At 35.2% G+C, this 20,780-nt stretch overlaps 1 long non-coding RNA gene across 9 annotated transcripts; it reads left to right on the top strand.

Moving 5' to 3' along the window:
- Window positions 1-9,788: 9,788 nt before the first annotated feature.
- LOC127848509 (uncharacterized) lies at window positions 9,789-16,840 on the top strand. 9 transcript variants are annotated; one of them, XR_008034557.1, is made up of 8 exons: window positions 9,789-11,498; window positions 11,718-11,801; window positions 11,967-12,054; window positions 12,219-12,647; window positions 12,838-15,426; window positions 15,651-15,752; window positions 15,886-15,945; window positions 16,109-16,840. It is a non-coding gene; the product is annotated as an uncharacterized LOC127848509 (long non-coding RNA). The 9 variants fall into 9 exon arrangements; XR_008034556.1 differs by having other exon boundaries at window positions 11,718-12,054; XR_008034554.1 differs by having other exon boundaries at window positions 9,789-11,801.
- The last annotated feature ends 3,940 nt before the right edge of the window (window positions 16,841-20,780 follow it).

The raw sequence follows: 20,780 nt of genomic DNA, 5'->3' as shown, positions 1-20,780 counted from the left end.
ACCAAAATGTATTAACACTGTGTTGGCTGGGATAGTAAAACTGTTTTCTTATTGCAGAATATGTTAGCTATACGTATAATACAGATACTTGAGGTTTTCAAATCAAAACTGGCATATCATGTTTGCTTGAACGTATGTGAACAAATGTCATATACATGGTCAAACGGGGTATTGTATTTGAAGAGAATATCAGATCACAATCATGATTGCTAGGTTTTGACTGCTATGCATAGTGACTATCCAGCATTGATCAGTTCAAACGCCAGAGTAGTAGAATGTATAACGCTTTCTCCAGTCATGTGCTGGATGAAAAAGATCCAGGTTCAAGCCCTGGCTTTGGCATGAACATGTGAAATGGCTGCATTAGTCAATATCTTAATTTCTGATCTATCACTATCAAAGAAACAGGATTAACGGTTATAGAGAGCATTAACTAGTACAACATGTTTTAAAAATGTATGTTTCCACATTGCAGTTTTTTTGTGAAAGTTGATATGTGTGTCTGACGTGTGTGAAATGGCAGTTTTCGGTATTTTCATATGGCAAAGCATTTGACAGTTCGTTCTTGGTGCAAATTCATAACGTCATTTCAATATTTATTTAAGTTCATCCTACCAACTAAAGCGGCGTTAACATATCGATAATAGAAAATTGTGTTTATTTGTAAGTGGTTTAAATGCAATATTTCTATAACCCGTTGTCCGAACTCAATAAAATTTTCACAAGATTAACCGAAATTTCGATGCGCTCATACTGATACTATTTGTTCATACAAAATCGAATGCGCAAGTTATGATATTTTGATCTTACTGCAGTTGAAATAAGAACAGAGCTGTAGTCGCTTTTATAGTGCGGAATCATATCGAGCAAATTTCGTCAAACGAACGTCATGTAAAAAATTGTTATGGGTCAAAATCTTGTACAATAACGTGTGTTCATCTGAGTTTTCATTCCGCTATTTTTTAAGGCCAATATGAGCCTGAAGTCGTGTAAGCATAAAACATTCATTTCAAGCATGTAAAACAAAACACAGATTAGATGTTTAATATGATTTATTCATACTATGTATCAACCAATAATGCCATAGCGTGAGCCAACTTGATATGTGGCGTTTTCATCGTACTGATGTTTGCATTTCAAACAAATAAGTCGCCCAGAATTTTTGTTGTAGACATATTCTAAATACTTCATTATGCAGCTGATACAGCAAAATCCGTGTCCGCACGTCTTGCTTATAACTGTTGGTTGATTGTCTTCATTTTTGCATATTCGACACGAGTCGATTTCGCCACTGCTCTGTAGTTCACTTGAGATGCTTTCGATAACATTCGTAATATGCGCTGTCGCATGTCTAAGGGAAGATTTTTGGCTTGAATTTTCAATGGCACTTTCTTCAGATTTTAGCGTCAGCAATACTTTTTTAAGATTGTTGATTCGTATCTGAGCTTTACCGTGCAACGATTTTAGTCTCTCTTGTTTTATGAAATACTGCTCTACGAAGTCAGTCTGCTTGTTTCCAGTTGACATTAGGTCTTGTTTTGACGTTCGCGAACCTTTAGGTTTTTTGACAGTTTGGCCGTTATTATTGGCAATAGCTTTGCGTTAATTCGAATCCTTTTTACTAGTCAAACCTGACGAGTCGTTGGAATTGTTATGTACAAGCTGCGCCAAAAAATCCGCAGCTTCTTCGTCTTCTCGCGATTTAAACTGATTGCCAGCTTCTTCGTCTGTCATTTTGAGAAGAGAGTGCACATTTTGACAAGTTTGGTCGAGCTCACTTGGAGTGAGATATAACGGATGACTTTCATCATCCAAACAAAAACCAACATCAGCAAGTTGTTTTGACGTCATTTCGCTTTGCTAACTCAAGAGTGAATGATTGAGTTTTAATAAAAAGACTGGCTTTTATAGAAGACGTTTGAGTTATCTTATTGTTTCTTTACTTCGGAGGATATTGCGAAAAATGTTCATACTACTAGATGTTATATTACACAATGACTCATATTTAGCATTCGATCCATTGCAATTCAATACGACATTGTTCGTAAGCTCAACGTTCTACTTTACACTCAAACTATATCTAACCTGCTCGACTAACAACATACACATCATATGCATTTAAACATTTTATTTTACAACAAACATCAAACATATGAAAACAGTCAAAACATCTAATCAGTGAAAAGCATTCGCACCCAGCCAGTAACGTCAGCTCGACACATAGCGCAGTCTCCATCAAACATCATCAGGCAGCAGTTTTCACAAAAAGTGTGCCCACACCTTGTCAAGGTACTGTTTTATTCCTCATCGTAGCATATGGTACACGTTTTCAATGCTCGAATAGCCTCTTCTTTTTCTTCTTGAAGTTTTGTTCTAAGCGAATCCAAAGCCTGCTCTTTTTCAAATAGGAGCTGCGATATTATCCTATCGGTTTCGAGTTCATGCTGCTCTTTTAGCGCGCGTTCGCGTTTAGACCACTCATCCTCGAAGAAACGCTCTTGATCATTAATCAAATGTTCGCTCGCTTCTCGCTGATAAGATGAAGCCTTTTGAATACACGATACCATTTTCTTGCAGACATCGCGACCTTCCTTTGACATAGCGTAGTCGCTGCTGTTCACAAACGCTGTAACCTGACTTCCAAGTCTGTTCAGTTGATAGCCGAACGACTTTAGATCAATTGACGCCGATTGTTCTGGTCGAGTGTATGGCTTTGTAGCATGTCGCTTGCCCTTGCCAGTCGTTTCGCTACTACCACTAGCGGCGTCTGTGTCCTCGAACTTTGGCAGTCGGTGTGCGTATTTCGGCATGATTTCGAGTCAATAAACTCTCTTGGAGTCTCAAATCAAGAATGATGACAATAGCTGTCCGTGTCGCTTTATATACCCAACGGGCTGGTGCGTTTTCAGTATATAGACAAAGCATAGCGCTTACATACCAAAGTCCTTGATAAAGATGAATAGCAAATTTCTTACGCGTGGTAAGTGTAGACATTCATATCTGAGAAAAGCGATGAACAAAGTGGCATGTCTGAGAGATTTTGATCAAACGTACGTTAGCGAGTTAGGTCTTTACCTAAGAAAGACATTTCCCACATTACGCGACGACTGTAAATTGTACATTAAGCACGAAGTAACTATTCAAAATAGACGACCCGATTTCGTTATTCATGTACCAAATGTTGCGCTCATACTGTTAGAATACAAAACGTCGAATGTTACAACAAAAGTACGCAGAGAATATCTAACTCAAGTACTCGATACGTATCACAAGTTTCGACAAAGCTTATGCGTTAGTGAAAATTCCAGCCATATACGTTTACTTAGCATTTTGCTCATTCGCAATTCTTCATCTCGACAAAATAAAATTGTGTGTGTGAAAAATGAGTTAATACCTAACAGCTGTTATTTGATATGAACTTTTATGAATATTTTTGCGAAATGTACTATGATCAAATTTCAACGCAACAGTGCAGTGGAGTATTTTTCAAATCACAATATCTCGCTAGTACAACTTTTTGCTGTAATAATTTCACAACGCTAAAATTTCCAATCCAATACTTCATCAAATATCTACCAGCATCGCACGAGAAATTACACCCAGTACAGCGAGGTCATAAAGTGCAGATAATATCGAACGTCATTTCAAATTAAAGTACACGGATAGATGAGTATTTGCGAGAAAGTTTAACTGTACATTTCTCAACAACCTATGCAGATATTGGGATCAAATTTTGACTATGATATTCAACTAAGAAAGCTCCACAATGATTGTTCCATACGTTGTATTCTTTTGTTAATGCTTCTTGGACAAAAGTGCAAGTTTATGGTCGAAAATACCGTTTGTATGAAGAAAACTTTTTTGCCTTTTCGTTTTGCTAAACGAAATATGTACAGTTGAATAAGGAATTGTTTTCTGAAGAATTTGGTGTATACCACTTTGCATGTATGTGAATCATTTCGATTAAATACGTAGGAAGTTAAACGAAACATTGATATTTTTCTTGACATCGGCATCGAGTCAAAATTCATGACGTGCAGTAGATCTACGTAATTTCGCTTCATGTAAACAACCTTGGTGCAATATCGTACAACGAGGTTTAAGTGCATTTTCTTTGAAACCACTCAAAATATCAATATGAAATTTTCAGTACAGTACACAGATGGCTATATGCTACAATTACGTACTGATTAGTTTGCCCTGAAATATATGCTTCTATGTAAAATATCTGTCCGAAATCTTTTGTATGAAGAAAACTTTTTTGCTTTTTCGTTTTGCTTAACGAAATATGTACAGTTAAATTGGGAATTGTTTTCTGAAGAATTTGGTGTATAACACTTTGTATGTATGTGAAACATTTCGATTTAGCACGTAGAAAGTTAAACGCAACATTGATCGTTTTGTTTAAATCGGCATCGCGCAAAAATTCATTACATGTAGTACGTCATTTCGCTTCATGTAAACAACCTTGGGTAAATATCGTACACCGAGGTTTAAGTCAAATTTCTTCGGAACTGTTCAAGTCATCACTATCAAATTTAAAGTACAATGCCCAGCTTATTGTTAGCTACAACTTTTCTATTGTAATTTTTGTTCCAACATACATGCTTATGTGATAAAAATCACTTTGAAAACGTTCGCAACAAGAAAACTTTTTCATTGCGGTGATTTGTGAAACACAACTTATATCATCTTATAGAAAATTTCATTCCGAATATTTTGATATGACATGCGTGTATGTTTATTGTATCGCTTGATCAAGACTAGCCGAAAACCATTTTGCCTGTAATCATGAATTGACTTTTAAAGCACACATGTACTGTAGCTCGAACGTCATTTCTATCCATGAAAACAACTTTGGCTTGGGTGCAATATCTTACAATGAGGTTTAAGTCAATTTTCTTTGAAACCACTCATAATATCCAGATGAAATGTTCACCACAATATTCTATCATATGATAGCTACAATTTTTGTCTCGCCTATATTGTTCTCACACGACTCATTGTGTCAGATATTCAATTTTGCAAAATTCGCTAAGAAGAAAACTTTTTCGTGTTAAGAGCATTTATCTTCATTTTGGTATGATTTTGTAGGAAATTCAATTCCACGCATTTTGATGTATTACACTTAAACGTCTGTCTAAACACACAAACAATACAGTGCAATAACGATTTCGTACTAAACGCATTTCTGTCTTTAACTTTAGATTTTTACAACGTCGTCTTTTATCCATGTAAACAAACGAAACAAGATGTTAAGTTACATCGGTTTAACTCAATTTGCTCGAAAACGTCTCATGATATTAAGATGAAATTTTCACCATAATATTCTATCATATGATAGCTACATTTTTTGTTTCGCCTATATTGTTCTCACACGACTCATTGTGTCAGATATTCTACTTTGCAAAACTCGCTAACAAGAAAACTTTTTTGCGTTAAGAGCATTCATCTTTAGTTTGGTATGATTCTGTTGGAAATTCAATTCCACGCATTTTGATGTATAACACTTAGCTATATATCATAACACAACAATAAAACAGTCCGATAACGATTTTGTCATAAACGCATTTCTGTCTTTAACTTTAGATTTTTTTTCAACGTCATTGCATTTCTATGCATGTAAACAAGCGAGGGAAAAGTTTCAGTTACATCGGTTTAACTCAATTCTTTCGAGAACGCCTCATGATATTCAGATGAAATTTTCACCACAATATTTAATCGCATGATAGCTACAATTTTTGTTTCGCCTATATTGTTCTAACACGACTTATTGTATCAGATATTCAACTTTGCAAAATTCGCTAACAAGAAAACTTTTTTGTGTAAAGAGCATTTATCGTTATTTTGGTACTAGCTTGTAGGAAATTCGATTCCACGCATTTTGATGTATTCCACTTAATCGTATGTCTAAACAAACAAAAAATACAGCGATATAACGATTTTGTACTAAACGCATTTCTGTCTTTAACTTTAGATTTTTTACAACGTCATTGCATTTCTATGCATGTAAACAAGCGAGGGAAAAGTTTCAGTTACATCGGTTTAACTCAATTCTTTCGAGAACGCCTCATGATATTCAGATGAAATTTTCACCACAATATGTAATCCTATGATAGCTACAATTTTTGTCTCGCCTATATTGTTCTCACACGACTCATTGCATAAGATATTCAACATTAAAAAATTCGCTAACAAGAAAACTTTTTCGTGTTAAGAGCATTTATCTTCATTTTGGTATTAGCTTGTAGGACATTCGATTCCACGCATTTTGATGTATTACACTTTACTGTAATTCTAAACACAACAAAAATACAGTTCGATAACGATTTCGTACTAAACGCATTTCTGTCTTTAACTTTAGATTTTTTACAACGTCATTGCATTTCTATGCATGTAAACAAGCGAGGGAAAAGTTTCAGTTACATCGGTTTAACTCAATTCTTTCGAGAACGCCTCATGATATTCAGATGAAATTTTCACCACAATATTTAATCGCATGATAGCTACATTTTTTGTTTCGCCTATATTGTTCTCACACGACTCATTGTGTCAGATATTCAACTTGGCAAAATTCACTAACAAGAAAACTTTTTCGTGTTAAGAGCATTTATCGTTATTTTGGTATTAGCTTGTAGGACATTCGATTCCACGCATTTTGATGTATTCCACTTAATCGTATGTCTAAACACACAAAAAATACAGCGATATAACGATTTTGTACTAAACGCATTTCTGTCTTTAACTTTAGATTTTTACAACGTCATTGCATTTCTATGCATGTAAACAAGCGAGGGAAAAGATTCAGTTTCATCGGTTTAACTCAATTCTTTCGCAAACGTCTCATGATATTTAGATGAAATTTTCACCATAATATGTAATCCTATGATAGCTACAATTTTTGTCTCGCCTATATTGTTCTCACACGACTCATTGTGTCAGATATTCAATTTTGCAAAATTCACTAACAAGAAAACTTTTTTGCGTTAAGAGCATTCATCTTTTGTTTGGTATGATTCTGTTGGAAATTCAATTCCACGCATTTTTATATATTACACTTTACCGTATGTTTAGACACAACAAAAATACAGATCGATAACGATTTCGTACTAAACGCATTTCTGTCTTTAACTTTAGATTTTTTACGTCATTCATATGCATGTAAACAAGCGAGGGAAAGGAGTTTAAAATGCATCGGTTTAACTCAATTCTTTCGAGAACGCCTCATGATATTCAGATGAAATTTTCACCACAATATTTAACCGCATGATAGCTACAATTTTTGTTTCACCTATATTGTTCTCACACGACTTATTGTATCAGATATTCAACTTTGCAAAATTCGCTAACAAGAAAACTTTTTTGTGTAATGAGCATTTATCGTTATTTTGGTACTAGCTTGTAGGAAATTCGATTCCACGCATTTTTATATATTACACTTTACCGTATGTTTAGACACAACAAAAATACAGTGCGATAACGATTTCGTACTAAACGCATTTCTGTCTTTAACTTTACATTTTGACTCAACGTCGAAAACTCTCTGCGAATAGAACAGTGATTTCGTATAAAGTTTAACTTCGCGTTTCTTCCCAACCACTTGAGATAAAACCATGCTATTTGTATCATCTTGTTCAGTGAGATATTAGCTATAAATTATACGCTGATAAATTTTCCCTAGCATTTATGCGTGTGTGTTAAAATCGCAGATGTTTGATTTGAAAACGAGTCGGTGAATAGAAAACTTTTTTGTACTCATTGATATTGGGGTGATTTGAACATCTGCTTGTACAGAATTTAATTCTGCGCATTTTGATACCACATACTCGATAGTGTGTTGAAAATTGGCTTCACTATAGACCGAAAACAATTTTGCTTAAAACACGCCTTTGACAAATTCTTCATTAAAACACAACGTCATCTCATTGAATCTGTTAAAGACTAGTGTACAGCGAAATGCGTTTTACAAAAAAGTTGAGGTCGTGTTTTCTCTTTAATCATTTAACCGATCTGCATAACATTTTCGCAATAACATGAAACACGATAATAGCAACAAGTTTTGTGGGGATCATTTTTTGTTAACATGTTCGCATATAGAAGAAATTCTTAGCTTTTCGCATGAAAATCACTTCGCTTACAAGAAAAAAACTTCCCATTTAAGACAAGTACATAGCAATTGATACCATTCGATAGGGAATTCTGTTCTGCACATTTTGATGTATGATACTCCACAATAGGTCTAATTACAAGAATACTGCTGAGAGAAAACGCATTCGTGCTTATAGAAATTTTGAACTTTAAAGTATCGAGTTAAACCGAACGTCGTTAGATAGCGAATAGTTGATAAAACTGTGTTTGTATCGAAGCGGTTTATTTTAACTGTCACAATAACGCGTGAACGCATTTCGATGAAATTTTCACAATCATAACCAGCAAATAAACAGGAACAATAAGAGTTTAAATATTTTGCAAGTAGATAAGTGGATATATGTCAAAATTTCTGTTTATTGGCAAAACTTGGGTTGATATGAAAAAAAGATTTTCATTTCGCAATATGATACAGTAATATTTGCATCATGCGATGGGGAATTTATTTCTGTGCATTTTGGTGTAACATACTTGATGTTTTTGTAAAACGCTGCAGTTATACGGGCAGAAAACCATATCACAACAAACACACATTTCGTGAATCGTAATTTTGACCCTTCGATGTCAGTGCAAATCGACGACGTCATTTCAATAAATCTCATCCACAGTACAGGGGGAGTTTACATATTATCGACGATAGCAAACTGAGTTTCTTTGCAACTGATTTAACACGAATATCTGTGAAACCCGATGTCCAAATTCAATAAAATTTTCACCAGATTAACTGAAATTTCGATGCGCTCATACTGATACTACTTGGTTATACAAAATCGAATGCGCGAGTAATGATATTTTGGTCCAAACACAGATTTTCTTGATATTTCAAATTTACAAGAACAATTGTACACATAACCATACTATTTGTATATGAGTGTGTAGGCGCCAGTGTGCTGAACATTTTGATATATGTGGTTGGATATTTGTTTACTATATCTTCGTTGTATTGGCACTAAACTCACAAAACAGAGTTGAAAAAATCACAACGCGATAGTCGCTCCTCAATAGAAATCATATCGAGCTGCTTTCGTCAGTCGAACGTCATGAAAACATTTGAGTTCTCGGAATTGAAAATAAATATTGAATTGTTCAGGCTATGTAGAAAACTAAATGGGTATACGGGAATATTTTGTGCTGATGTTAAATGTTCAGTAATAAATATTTTGATGGATTACTCACATATTTGATATGATCTAGGATTATTTCAGAATGATAGGTTAGTAAATCTATGTTTGACTAGATTTTTTTATATACTCGCCTTTTGTCGTTTTAACATTGACTATAAAAATCTGCGTTGGGTACGCCTCATAACAAGATTTGAGACTAGAAGACCCTGGATTTGCTATAAATCGAAGGAAATACTGGATGGATTGTACGGACTCATGCTTATCAATTTTTATGCCCATTCAAGCTGTGACTATTTCGGCTTGTATGGTCATGAAAAAATATCACCACAAAGTCAATATTTGTAGGATTTTTGAAAGGTAAGTTTGCTTTTACGATTTTTCATTAAATACTTATTCAATTGTTAACTCAAATCATGAACTGTAAACATTTTTAATATGATTTTCTGTCATTCTTAGTTTGGCTCTCGAAGAGAGAGGATGTGTTTTTTCGACGTTGCGTCAGTATAAATTGAATTGCGCGCCCAAAAAAAGTTCAGTTGACCGATAGACTTTGACAAAGACAGACGCGTTTTTTAAGTTCTCTGAAAAAAAGTTTTGACTTTTAAATTTTTTTACTATGAAAGAATTTTAGTTGACTGATAGACTTTGACGAAGACAGACCTGTTTTTGTGAGCTCTGAAAAAAAATTGACTTTGAAATATTTTTTACTATGAAAAAGATTTGAGTATTACTGACTTGTACTTTGAGAGTTAAATTGACTTCGCGTTATAGAATATGACTTGGTACTCGGGTTATTGAATGACTGGCGGACTTTAGTGTTAGGTTATTGTTATGAGATGACGACTTGACTTTGACTTGAGTTGTGTGCAATTAAATTTGTGTTGTGGTGTGAATCGATTGACTGTCAGTTGAAGTTCAGATGTCGTGCTGTGTGGATGGGTTTCTACAAAACGTGAGTACAAACTTTTGTGTTTGACTGTTGACGTGTCTCACTGTGTATGATGATTTATGATGATTTTAAGCGGCTGGCGTATTATTGCTGAGTTGTTGTACTGATAGAGAAGTGAAATGAGTTGGGTATAAATTACTCAGTACTGATATAGTGTCGATATGTTGTGATGAGAGATGATGGTGTTACAAAATATTTACTGAGCTACTTTGGGAAACGAACAGATGATGTAAAAACATTGGAAACATATTTCATGAAAATGCATGTGCTTATATGTACTAAATATGATATTGCTTTACTTGTATTTGCATGCTGTTAACATTTCTATTTTATTCCAGTGGGCTGTGGTGAGTATTGCAGATTTAACTTGTATGTGTGGTTTTTAGTTAACGATGCTTAATGAAAACTGTTATTGTACACTTAGTATGGAATGATGTGAATGATGATATGATGGGTAGAATTAATCAGTGCTTGTGTCTAGAAATGCTGAATGTTTATTGAAAAGGCTAAATGCTAGCCAGTACTAAGAGTTGAGCTACCGTGGGAATGTGAAACGAACTGATGGTGTAATATGATGGTGTATTGACATACTTTTCTTATATGTACTAAATATGATATTGCTTTACTTGTATTTGCATGCTGTTAACATTTCTATTTTGTTCCAGTGTGCTGTGGTGAGTACTGTAGATATTACTTGATTTTTAGTGTCTATGAATGCTGATGTATGGTAGCTATAGCATGAGCTCAATGCTAACCAGTATTATGAGTTGATGTATTGTGGTGATGCTAATCGAACTGATGATGTAACATGATGGTGAACACTTACTGAATGCATAAAATTTATTGAATTGCGTTTGTTGATATGCACTATAATATGATAAATGTATTGCTTAACATGTATATTTCATGATGTTTAATTTCAGTGGGCTGTGGTGAGTACTGTAGATTGTATTGCCTATGTATAGAATTCAATAAAAGATTATGACTGAAAACTGCTTTTGATTCTTTTTGAACAGTTTTAGGGACTATAAGTCTATAACAAAAATATGTCGGTTGGCGTTCATACAGCAATGTTTTGAGTAGTACAGAAATGTTTCTACGTTTGTGGTCGCCAGTTGTCTGTGATGTGTAAAGTGAAAAATACACGGAGCTTTGAATACAACAAACATTTACTGTTTTAACACAGATTGTGTGCTATGCATTTTTCGATGTAGATCTTTTTCAGATTTGACATGAAATGTAGACCTGACATTTGAACAGAGCTGGGAAACGAAAAGGTAAGTTTGTTAAATTTCACAATGAACACTTGTGTTTTGACAAAAGAAGAGATAAAGTGAGTTTTGTCATCATCATGGTTTCTTTCAGAGTATAACTCGTGAACAGATGAAAACCTATTTTTTGCTAGATTTTCATGTACTCTTTTTTTGGATGATAAGTATGTCAGTAACTCAAAATCATACGGCTAGTACAGTATGGAACATGAATGCTTTGTTCAGATTTTCAGATGTGTGCTGGCAGTTTAAGTCTGGCAGCTGAAGTGAACAGTCGTGTTTTCTGGAGCTCCAACAATATGCTAGAAGGTAAGTAACTATGTTTGTTTTGCATTGCATGTTTTTATATGTTTCAGACTTTCAAGCAGAGATGTCATGCTGACTGGAGTTGAGCACAGGGCAGTGACAAAGTGAAAGGTAAGTACTTTTGACTGAATGTTTGTTCTATGCATGTTTTGTTTCAATACATTTCAGGAGTGCTTATCCAGTGATGATATGACAGTTGGAGTGAACAGTGGAGCCAAGCAGTCTTGTTTTTGGAGCTACTCAACAAGCCTTGAAGGTAAGTTTAGAATTTCTCAATGTTAGTGAATTGAAGTACTGTCACTTGCTTTTGGACAGTCGAACAGAACAGACGTGGTTGCGAGAGCTCTCATATCTGTTGTGTTAAACTGTTTTTATGATATGTTATGTTTGTTTGTTTGTTTGTGATGTACTATTTTTCAGATGCTGATGGCAGTGATGGGTTTTCAAGCTGACCTGAACAGAAAAGCACTCATATGGTAAGTACAAAATAGTTGTTATATGGGATGTTTTGTGCATGCTTTTATGTTTCAGGTGTACTTGCTGACAGCGACGAAGACGAATCAAGAAGAGGAACATTGTTGAGAAAGTGATTGGGACTTGCAAACAGGGTAAGTGTAACACTTGTGTTTGTTTAATTTGTAACATGCGTGCTTTGCTCTGTTTCAGATTTCACATGCAGAAATTAAACAGGATTTCAACTGCTGAGACACAATTCATCAAAAGTAAGGTAAGTTTTAATTCATTGATTTGAGTTGTACAATGTGTTCTTTACTTTATTTCAGATTCGAGTCACTGGTTTACACATGGAAGAAGATTTCCACGTCTGTTACTCAACTCTACAGAAGCAAGGTAAGTCGATCAAATTTTTGTTTTCATTGACTGCTGTAATGTGATGTTATGCTATTTTTCATGTGTGCTATGCAGAGATGGAGAATTCAATTTTAAGAAAGATTAACTGCTGCAGCTTAGCTCTGCTCTGTGTTGATTTTTGTTCAAAAACGTTTAAAATGTATGTGTGTTTGAAGATGTTTTGTTTCAGTTGATGTCCAGATGGCAAGCAGTACAGACGTGTTTCTTGGAGCTGCCAAACAGTGAGTACAAACGTTTTATATTTTTCAGTTGTTTACTCATAGAAGTCTGTGAAAGATGATAACAAGGGTTGAATCTATCAGCACTTGTGTCTAAAAATGCTGATGTGTGATGGTTTACTGAAAGGGGTAAATGCTAGCCAGTACTTACACTTGAGCAACCGTGGGATGTCGAACTAACTGATGATGTACTATGATGGTGAACACTTACTTTGTGTATCGAAATGCTTTTGTTGATATTTACTAAATATTGATTGACATTTGTTTGCATGCTGTTAACATTTCTATTTCATTTCAGTTGGCTGTGGTGAGTATTGTAGTATACATTTGTTTCAATAAATCATGATGAATGAACACTGATTTCGATTCTTTTTTACAGTTTTAGGGATTATCACTCTATAACAACTCTGTCGGTTGGTGTTCGTGAATGTGAGCTTAATGTTTGAGTAGTACAAAAATGTCTTTACTTTTGTGATCGCCAGTTGTCTGTGATGTAAAGTGGAAAAAACACAGCTATGAAGCATACAATTGTTTCAATATTTTATCAATGATAGTGTGCTATGCATGTTTTGATTTAGTTCGTTTCAGATACGACATGACATGAAGAGTTGACAGTCGAACAGAGCTGAGCAAAGCAGAAAGGTAAGTGTGTTTCATTTTAGTATGGACACTTGTATTTTGTTTTTATATGGTATGTTTTGTGCATGCTATGTTTCAGGTGTACTTGTAGTCAGCGACGAAGACGATTCAAGAAGAGGAACATTGCTGAGAAAGTGAATGGGACTTGCAAACAGGGTAAGTGTTACAATTGTTTGTTTGATTTTTACCATGCATACTTTGCTTTGCTCTGTTTCAGATTTCACATGCAGAAATGGTCTCATAGCAGTGCCAACAGTGAATAAGGATTTCATCTGCTGTGAAACAACTCAACAGAAAGTAGGTAAGCATTGAATGAATGCACTTGAGTTGTACAATTTGATGTGATGCTTTTCTCTGTTTCAGATTCAAGTTCCTGGTGTAGACAGAGAAATGTGTTTGAAGAAGGAATTCTACTACTGTGATTCAACTCTACAGAAGCAAGGTAAGTAGAAACACAATTTTGGTTTAATTTAACTCATGTGTTTTGCACTGCATGCTATTTTTCAGGTCTCTCATGCAGTGATGGAAAAGAAGAAGATTTCAAGAAAGAATCACTGCTGCAACTCAGGCCTATAACAAGGTAAGTGTTTACTATATTGTATACAAAATGTTTCTCTGTTTTACTCTGTTTGAAGGTTTCAATTGCAGAGATGTTGCAGAGATGTTTTGACAGCTTGTGACAGAAAAGAAATTCAGCAGCTGTGTATCGACTGTAGCCACGAGGTAAGTCGAAACAAATATACTGGTTTGTATGTTATGTTGTTATGTCCTTCTATGTTTCAGACTTACATTGCTGTGACTGTTCCACAGTGGGTCAAAAAAGAGACGAATACAGGTTTCAAGAAGAAAATTGGCTGTTGAAAACCTGCACAAAATATGAGGTAAGTAAACTATTCTTTTGGTTTGTTTTGTGCTTTGTTATGCTTAACTATTTTTCAGATTGGAGTGGTGGGTCGTTACAGAGCAGACTTTTGGACAACTGAGAAGTTAAACAACAGAAAATGATTCAAGATCAGCTAGGTAAGTCTGGATTATTATGCATTGCTAAATGTTTTTTTTATTCCAGTATGGCTGTGGTAAGTACACAAACTTTCTATAATTTAATATTGAACTGTTTTTATGACCTGTATTCTGCATTGTAAAATGTCTGTTTTTCATTTCAGTATCCTGTGGTAAGTACAATTGCCTTCTTTAATTTTCATATTGAACTGTTTTGATGACTTGTATACTACTATGCAATGCTTAATGTTTTTTTCATTTCAGTAGCCTGTTGGTAAGTACACTAACTTTCTATAATTTCATAGTGAATTGTTTTGATGACCTGTATTCTGCATTGTAAAATGTGTTTCTTTTTCATTTCAGTATGGCTGTGGTAAGTACAATTGCCTTTCATATTGAACTGTTTTGATGACCTGTATTTTGCATTGTAAAATGTGTTTCTTTTTCATTTCAGTATGGCTGTGGTAAGTACACAAACTTTCTTTAATTTTCATATTGAACTGTTTTGATGACTTGTATTCTGCTATACAAAATGTGCTTTTTTCAATTTCAGGTCAGCAATGGTAAGTATAGTGTGTTTTTTTATGTATAATTTTGTATACATATTGTTTTTTTCATCATAGCATGTTTTTTATATTTATGCTTTGTGTAAGTAAAATGTTCATAAATCATTCTTATCTTTAAACTAAAAATGTATTTTGATATGCAAAATGTCTGTATGATTTCAGTTGCCAGAGGTGAGTACCATAACAGTTGAAAAGTTAGTTTTGTTTAGTTCAAGTTTTGGTTCACAGTTTTGTTTGTTATTTGGCAAAATTTACATGTATGCATTGAGTCTTGATTTCAGCTCGATTGTGGACTGAAGAAGATTGCCAGCAGAGGGATTGGATACAAAATACAAAGTAAGTACTGAGTTTCTTACTAAAAGTTTTGAGTTGTATTCATTGTGTGTTAATATGCTATGATTGCTATGAACATGACTTTTGTATTTCAGCGAAGACAACATAGGTAAGTAAAATTGTTATCTGTTTCAAGTTTACTGTTAAAGTTCAATATTGTGTTTATAAATTGTAAGTTGTACAAACACATTCAAAAGTTTCTGATCATGCTTTCAATTTCATTTCAGCCCTACTACAAGACGAGTGTTTTCTACTACTAGACGTGTCAGGTTTACTTCCAGGCGAGCAGTGACAACAAGGCGCCTTTGTGGAAACATCAAAACAAACAAGTGAGTATTAGTTGAACAATTGTTTGAGATTGTTTTAATGTTATGTTATACTTAAATGCAAAATTGTGCACATAAATTGTAAGTTGTACAAACACAGTGCAAGTTTCTGATCATGCTTTTCATTTCATTTCAGCTCTACTGCAAGACGAGCAGTAACAGCAAGGCGCCTGAACATGCAACACAATAAAAAAAAGTAAGTATCAGTCAAACAGTTGGTAGAGTTGTGTGTTTTTTTTAGCAGTTTGTGTTTACTATTTTATTTGATCCATGGTATATTACACATGCATGTTTTTATCATTTCAGGCTGTTTACTTTCATCGTTTACTGTTTAACACAATTTGCTTTTCTATTTTCAGTGCCAATTTGCAAACCTTGATGTGGACACCGAGTAGTCAATACATACGTGTGGCGTATAGCTGCGACAAAACCGTGGGTCCATCGCACCGATAACTTGAACATTGGCCCGTGTATGGACATCAGTGCAACTTTGTGAATCCATGTATCTTTGTGAATCCATGTAACATTGCGAATGTGTGTCGATCGAAAAATGTGTACATTCTGAACTGAAACGAACTCGGTGTTGCAAGTGGCAAGTGTTGACAGTGTGTATGTTTATGTTTATGTTTTTACATGAAAACTAAAGGAGATTGTTCTCCTACCTTTTTTTTCCTTGTTTTATTGCGCTGGCCAGCAATATTGATGTATTGATGTATGTGTTTGTGTTTAAACTATGCAATACCAAAATCAAACAAAAAATAAACATTAACAGTCATTAACTGTGTTTGGGCGGCCGAGGGGTTTAAGACTCCACAAGTGTGAAGCGCACTGATAGCACTTGGGGGTGAACACCTCGGTATTTCGGTGCTAAAATGTTTTCACGGTGCTTATCTTGACGCACTGTTAAGACTACCAACCAGTTAATGATTGCTTCATCTTTAAACAAAAAGTAAGTCTCTACTTTGGCACAAGAGACTCCAAGTACCAAATACCAACAATTAAAAAGCAGACGTTTTTCAAAACTATGATCGCTGAGATTGATAGTCAGATGGAGTCCTGCCCAGTTAGCTGTGTAGCGGTCTAGGGCGGGGTTGCAAGTCAATACGAAATGAGGCGCTATAAAGCAACTCGTCCCCGTTATGACCGTCAATACTTTCGACACTATCTGGGAATCCTTTCAACACCACATTGTTGCGCTGTTGGAAGGGTGGTAGGCACGCATGGTGACATGCCTGTGCTTTGCTATGCGACACCATGGTATTTTCGTACGGTGACACGAAATATCTTAATCTGGCTCTCTCAGAAACGCAGGCACGCGTTGACCGAACCTGACCGAGCAATAACATTTCTATTAAGTGCTTCAATGCACAAAGTCTGCTAGGCTGGGTGGGAAGGCGACTTCTCTTGTCTGAGCACAAGAGGAACGGTCACAAGTCCGTGAAAACGCCGAGTGACACCACTAGCTTTCAATCGTACAAAGCAAAAAACTTTCAAACTTTTATTTGAGGGAACATGATAAATAAAAGTATATGAATGACTCTCAACGTTATTAGATATTTGCCATATGGACACAAACTATGCTACTCAATGTTGCGTTGAACATTAATTGCGCCTAACGAACTACTCGTGTTGAGACTTACATAAGGCGACTCGTAAACTCAAAGCAGTTACTCGCTTTTAACTGCATACACATTTTGCACGACGATAGGTATAGCTTGTCTTTCAATGAGAAACATCAAAATAAACATTTATCAGTATTTAGGCTTCATATTTCGCATGTAGAAAATACGAACAAAAACACAATACACATAACGTTAAGTGATTATTTCTATTTGAGTTGATAGAAAGTTGATGAGTTGATGATGAAAAAATGATATATACATCGATTTGAGCGACTTTCATGACATTCTCAGAATTGCTAGCACAATTGATAAAAACTATAAACGCAGTTTTATGACTAACTTTGAAATAGTGCAAAGCAATTCCAATTAAAAACCTTTCGCTCCACTACAGTCTACAACCGTATTTGAATCTCAACAACTCGAATGTTCTCATTTTGAAACGCCAGTAAGTTACACAACTGCTTGAATATTTTGAAAAGCAGTATCGCTTCAACGCTATGATTTGGTTGTGAGATGTAATATATAGTATAGTAGCATCAATGTTACAGACCTGTAAGCACATTCATACACCTGCTTGAATATTTTGGAAAGCAGTGTCGCTTCAACGCTGCTAAAACGTTTTAGCTTGTCGCTAGCTAGCTTGTATGTTTGTTTTGATTGTGAAATGTAGTCGAGATTGGTGTGTAGCAATGTATAGTAAAGGTGTTGATGTTTCAAATCAGTAGGCACAAACACATGCTCTCAACGGGCACATGCGAATTCGTATCACGACAAAAACGGGTTAAACATACGCTATAATATATCTCTATGTTAGCACCACAGATGAGGTTGTCGCTAGCTTGCGTTGTTGATTTGGTCGTGAGATGTAGTCATGATTGGTATGTATTGTATAGTAGAAGACAATTCTCAGCAGCAGGTGGTCTGCAAACACTACAATGCAATTTTGCAGTTTGATACGAACGTGTTTTGTTCACGTGTAGTTGGTATGAAAATCTGTCGTGTCTGATCAATGAAATATATTTGATAAAATAACACAGTTGAAAGGCAGTAACATATCTAAGGTTGTGCTATGTTACAGCTCCACAAATAGTTATTCGTCTTGCAAGATACTGGAACAGATGTCCACATGTTATTGTATATTATCTGATTTAGGATATTTTGAGAAATTATGCAACAGAACATTTCTGCAAGATGTGAAAAAAATATCTATTTAAATGGGATTTCTGAGGTTTAGCCATCGCCGAAAGGCCAATGTTTCTTCGTTAATGCATGGCAAAATTAAAGGCTATATTGTTTGCTAGTATGCTAGTCCGTATTGCATATTGCAAGGTGGTAAAGCGGCTCTTTTCATTTTGCTGTGAAAAGAACGGTCACAAGCCCGTATAAAACGTTGAGTGACACCTCTTGATCATGTAGCTTGTATGAAACGTGTTTATACAACCACAGTAGTTCAAAGCAGAACGCTTTTCCTTCTTCGAGGGAGAAGAAATCTGGGTGCAAGTCCCGGCTTTGGTTATAACACAAATACTCGCTGCTCAGTTGCAATATTCATACTCTTACACAGTCAATATAATCTCGGGACCAAATGCCACTAGGCTCGATTTTGAGTTGCTACACTCATGATAAAAATGAACCAACACATTGACATTGAGTACGTGATTAAAATGTACCAGCAATTTTTCGCTAATCGGTATGTAGTAAAACTATTTGACAAATCTACGTTATAACTAGCACAGTTAAAATTTACCGTTTGAACATTCGCTGATAATAGGCATGCAATAACAATCCAACGCTGAAATGACTCACACTCCTACGCAATTAATTTGTCCGCGGGACCAAATGACCATAGGTTCGATTTCGAGTTGCTGCACTCACAATTAAAATGAACCAACAAATTGTCATCGAGTACATGATTGAAATGTACCAGCAATTATTCGCTGATAAAAGGCACGCAATAGCTATTAAATTCTGAAATGATTCTGAAATGATTCACACACCTACACAGGCAATTTTATCGCGGGACCAAATGCCACTAGGTTCGATTTTGAGTTGCTATGACGGACATCATGTTCAAACCACCATCTTATTGTATTGCTCTCGCGTTTGAAACTTAACATAAAAAAATAGTTATAAATTAGTTAGTCGAAAATATCGGTACATTCAACACGAACCGGAGCCGATTTAAACGTCAAAATTCATCCTCGTCTTTATATTGATGATGTCATTACTTTTATAGTGCATTATCGTTATGTTTATGCTTCATTTTTATGTATGTTGTATATCAATTTTGACAGCATTAAAATACAAGTAAGGTCACCAAAACATTATCACTTAAGTACTATAAGATTTTTTATCATAATAATTTACTGCAGTAATATTTTCCATTACATGGAATTTAATTTCACCATTTAGTAACACATGGTAATTTAAAAGCTTAAATGCTCGAGGCTGTGCATGGGCCATGTTTCACCAAGGCCAACGATAATTATTAACAATTCATGTGACACAAATGCATTAATGACACAAAGCATATTAGAAGGTCATTATATGAAGTCCAAAATGTTCAAAACATTACTGCTATGTCCGGCAAAACCAGATAATCCCGATTTTAGATTTCGTGAGTCGCCATCCCTTTGCCGACGTCAAACCTATTATGCATCCCCTTGCGTTGTCTTATTTATAAGACGCGCAAAGAATTAAGAGATACTTATTATATGGGCTAAATTCTTTGGAACTAATATTACCAATATAAAAAGTAGCTTAATATTTGAGAGCGTCAACAAGTTGGACTACCCCTTGCGATACTTGCAACATCACAATCACCGGTGTCATGTGTATACATCTAATGCGTTATTTGCACCGAATTAATAGGTGTTTTTTTTTGTTTTACAGATTTATACGCAATTATCATGGCTACATATTTTAGCCTACACTGTCTTCTTATCATTATGTCTGTTCGCAGTTTTTAATTGTCATTAACAGAGTTTGTAGCAAAACATTATTGCAATTACTGTGTAAAAGAAACCCATTAACCTTTTTACTAAGTAAATAACTTTTGTCACCGCAAATTTGTAAATAAACACTTAAGTATTGCGGTAAATGTATTAAGTGTCTTTCCGTTTGGAATGTTCCTTTGCATGTACAATAACTTGTTATAACATTGTATGCAATGCTCCTACGTAAGAATGATCTCACTGCGACAGACGCAGACCGCAGGATTTTGAGTTGACACACCACACGCAAGGAATCTGTTAAAACTTTGTGAAGTACGCAACGAGAAGTCGACAATATGCTCCCCTGGTTTGTGTTCTCGGTCGCGCAAAACACAATGAAACTCCATCTGCATGAGCATCTTCGAAGCGCTCAATGGACAGTTCTGCATGTTCCTATATTAAGAATTTTACTGCCG

Source organism: Dreissena polymorpha, chromosome 10 (genome assembly GCF_020536995.1).
Source record: "Dreissena polymorpha isolate Duluth1 chromosome 10, UMN_Dpol_1.0, whole genome shotgun sequence".
Taxonomy (NCBI): Eukaryota; Metazoa; Mollusca; class Bivalvia; order Myida; family Dreissenidae; genus Dreissena; species Dreissena polymorpha.
Note: the sequence above shows the minus strand (reverse complement) of the source record. Positions and strands in the feature narration are given on the sequence as shown.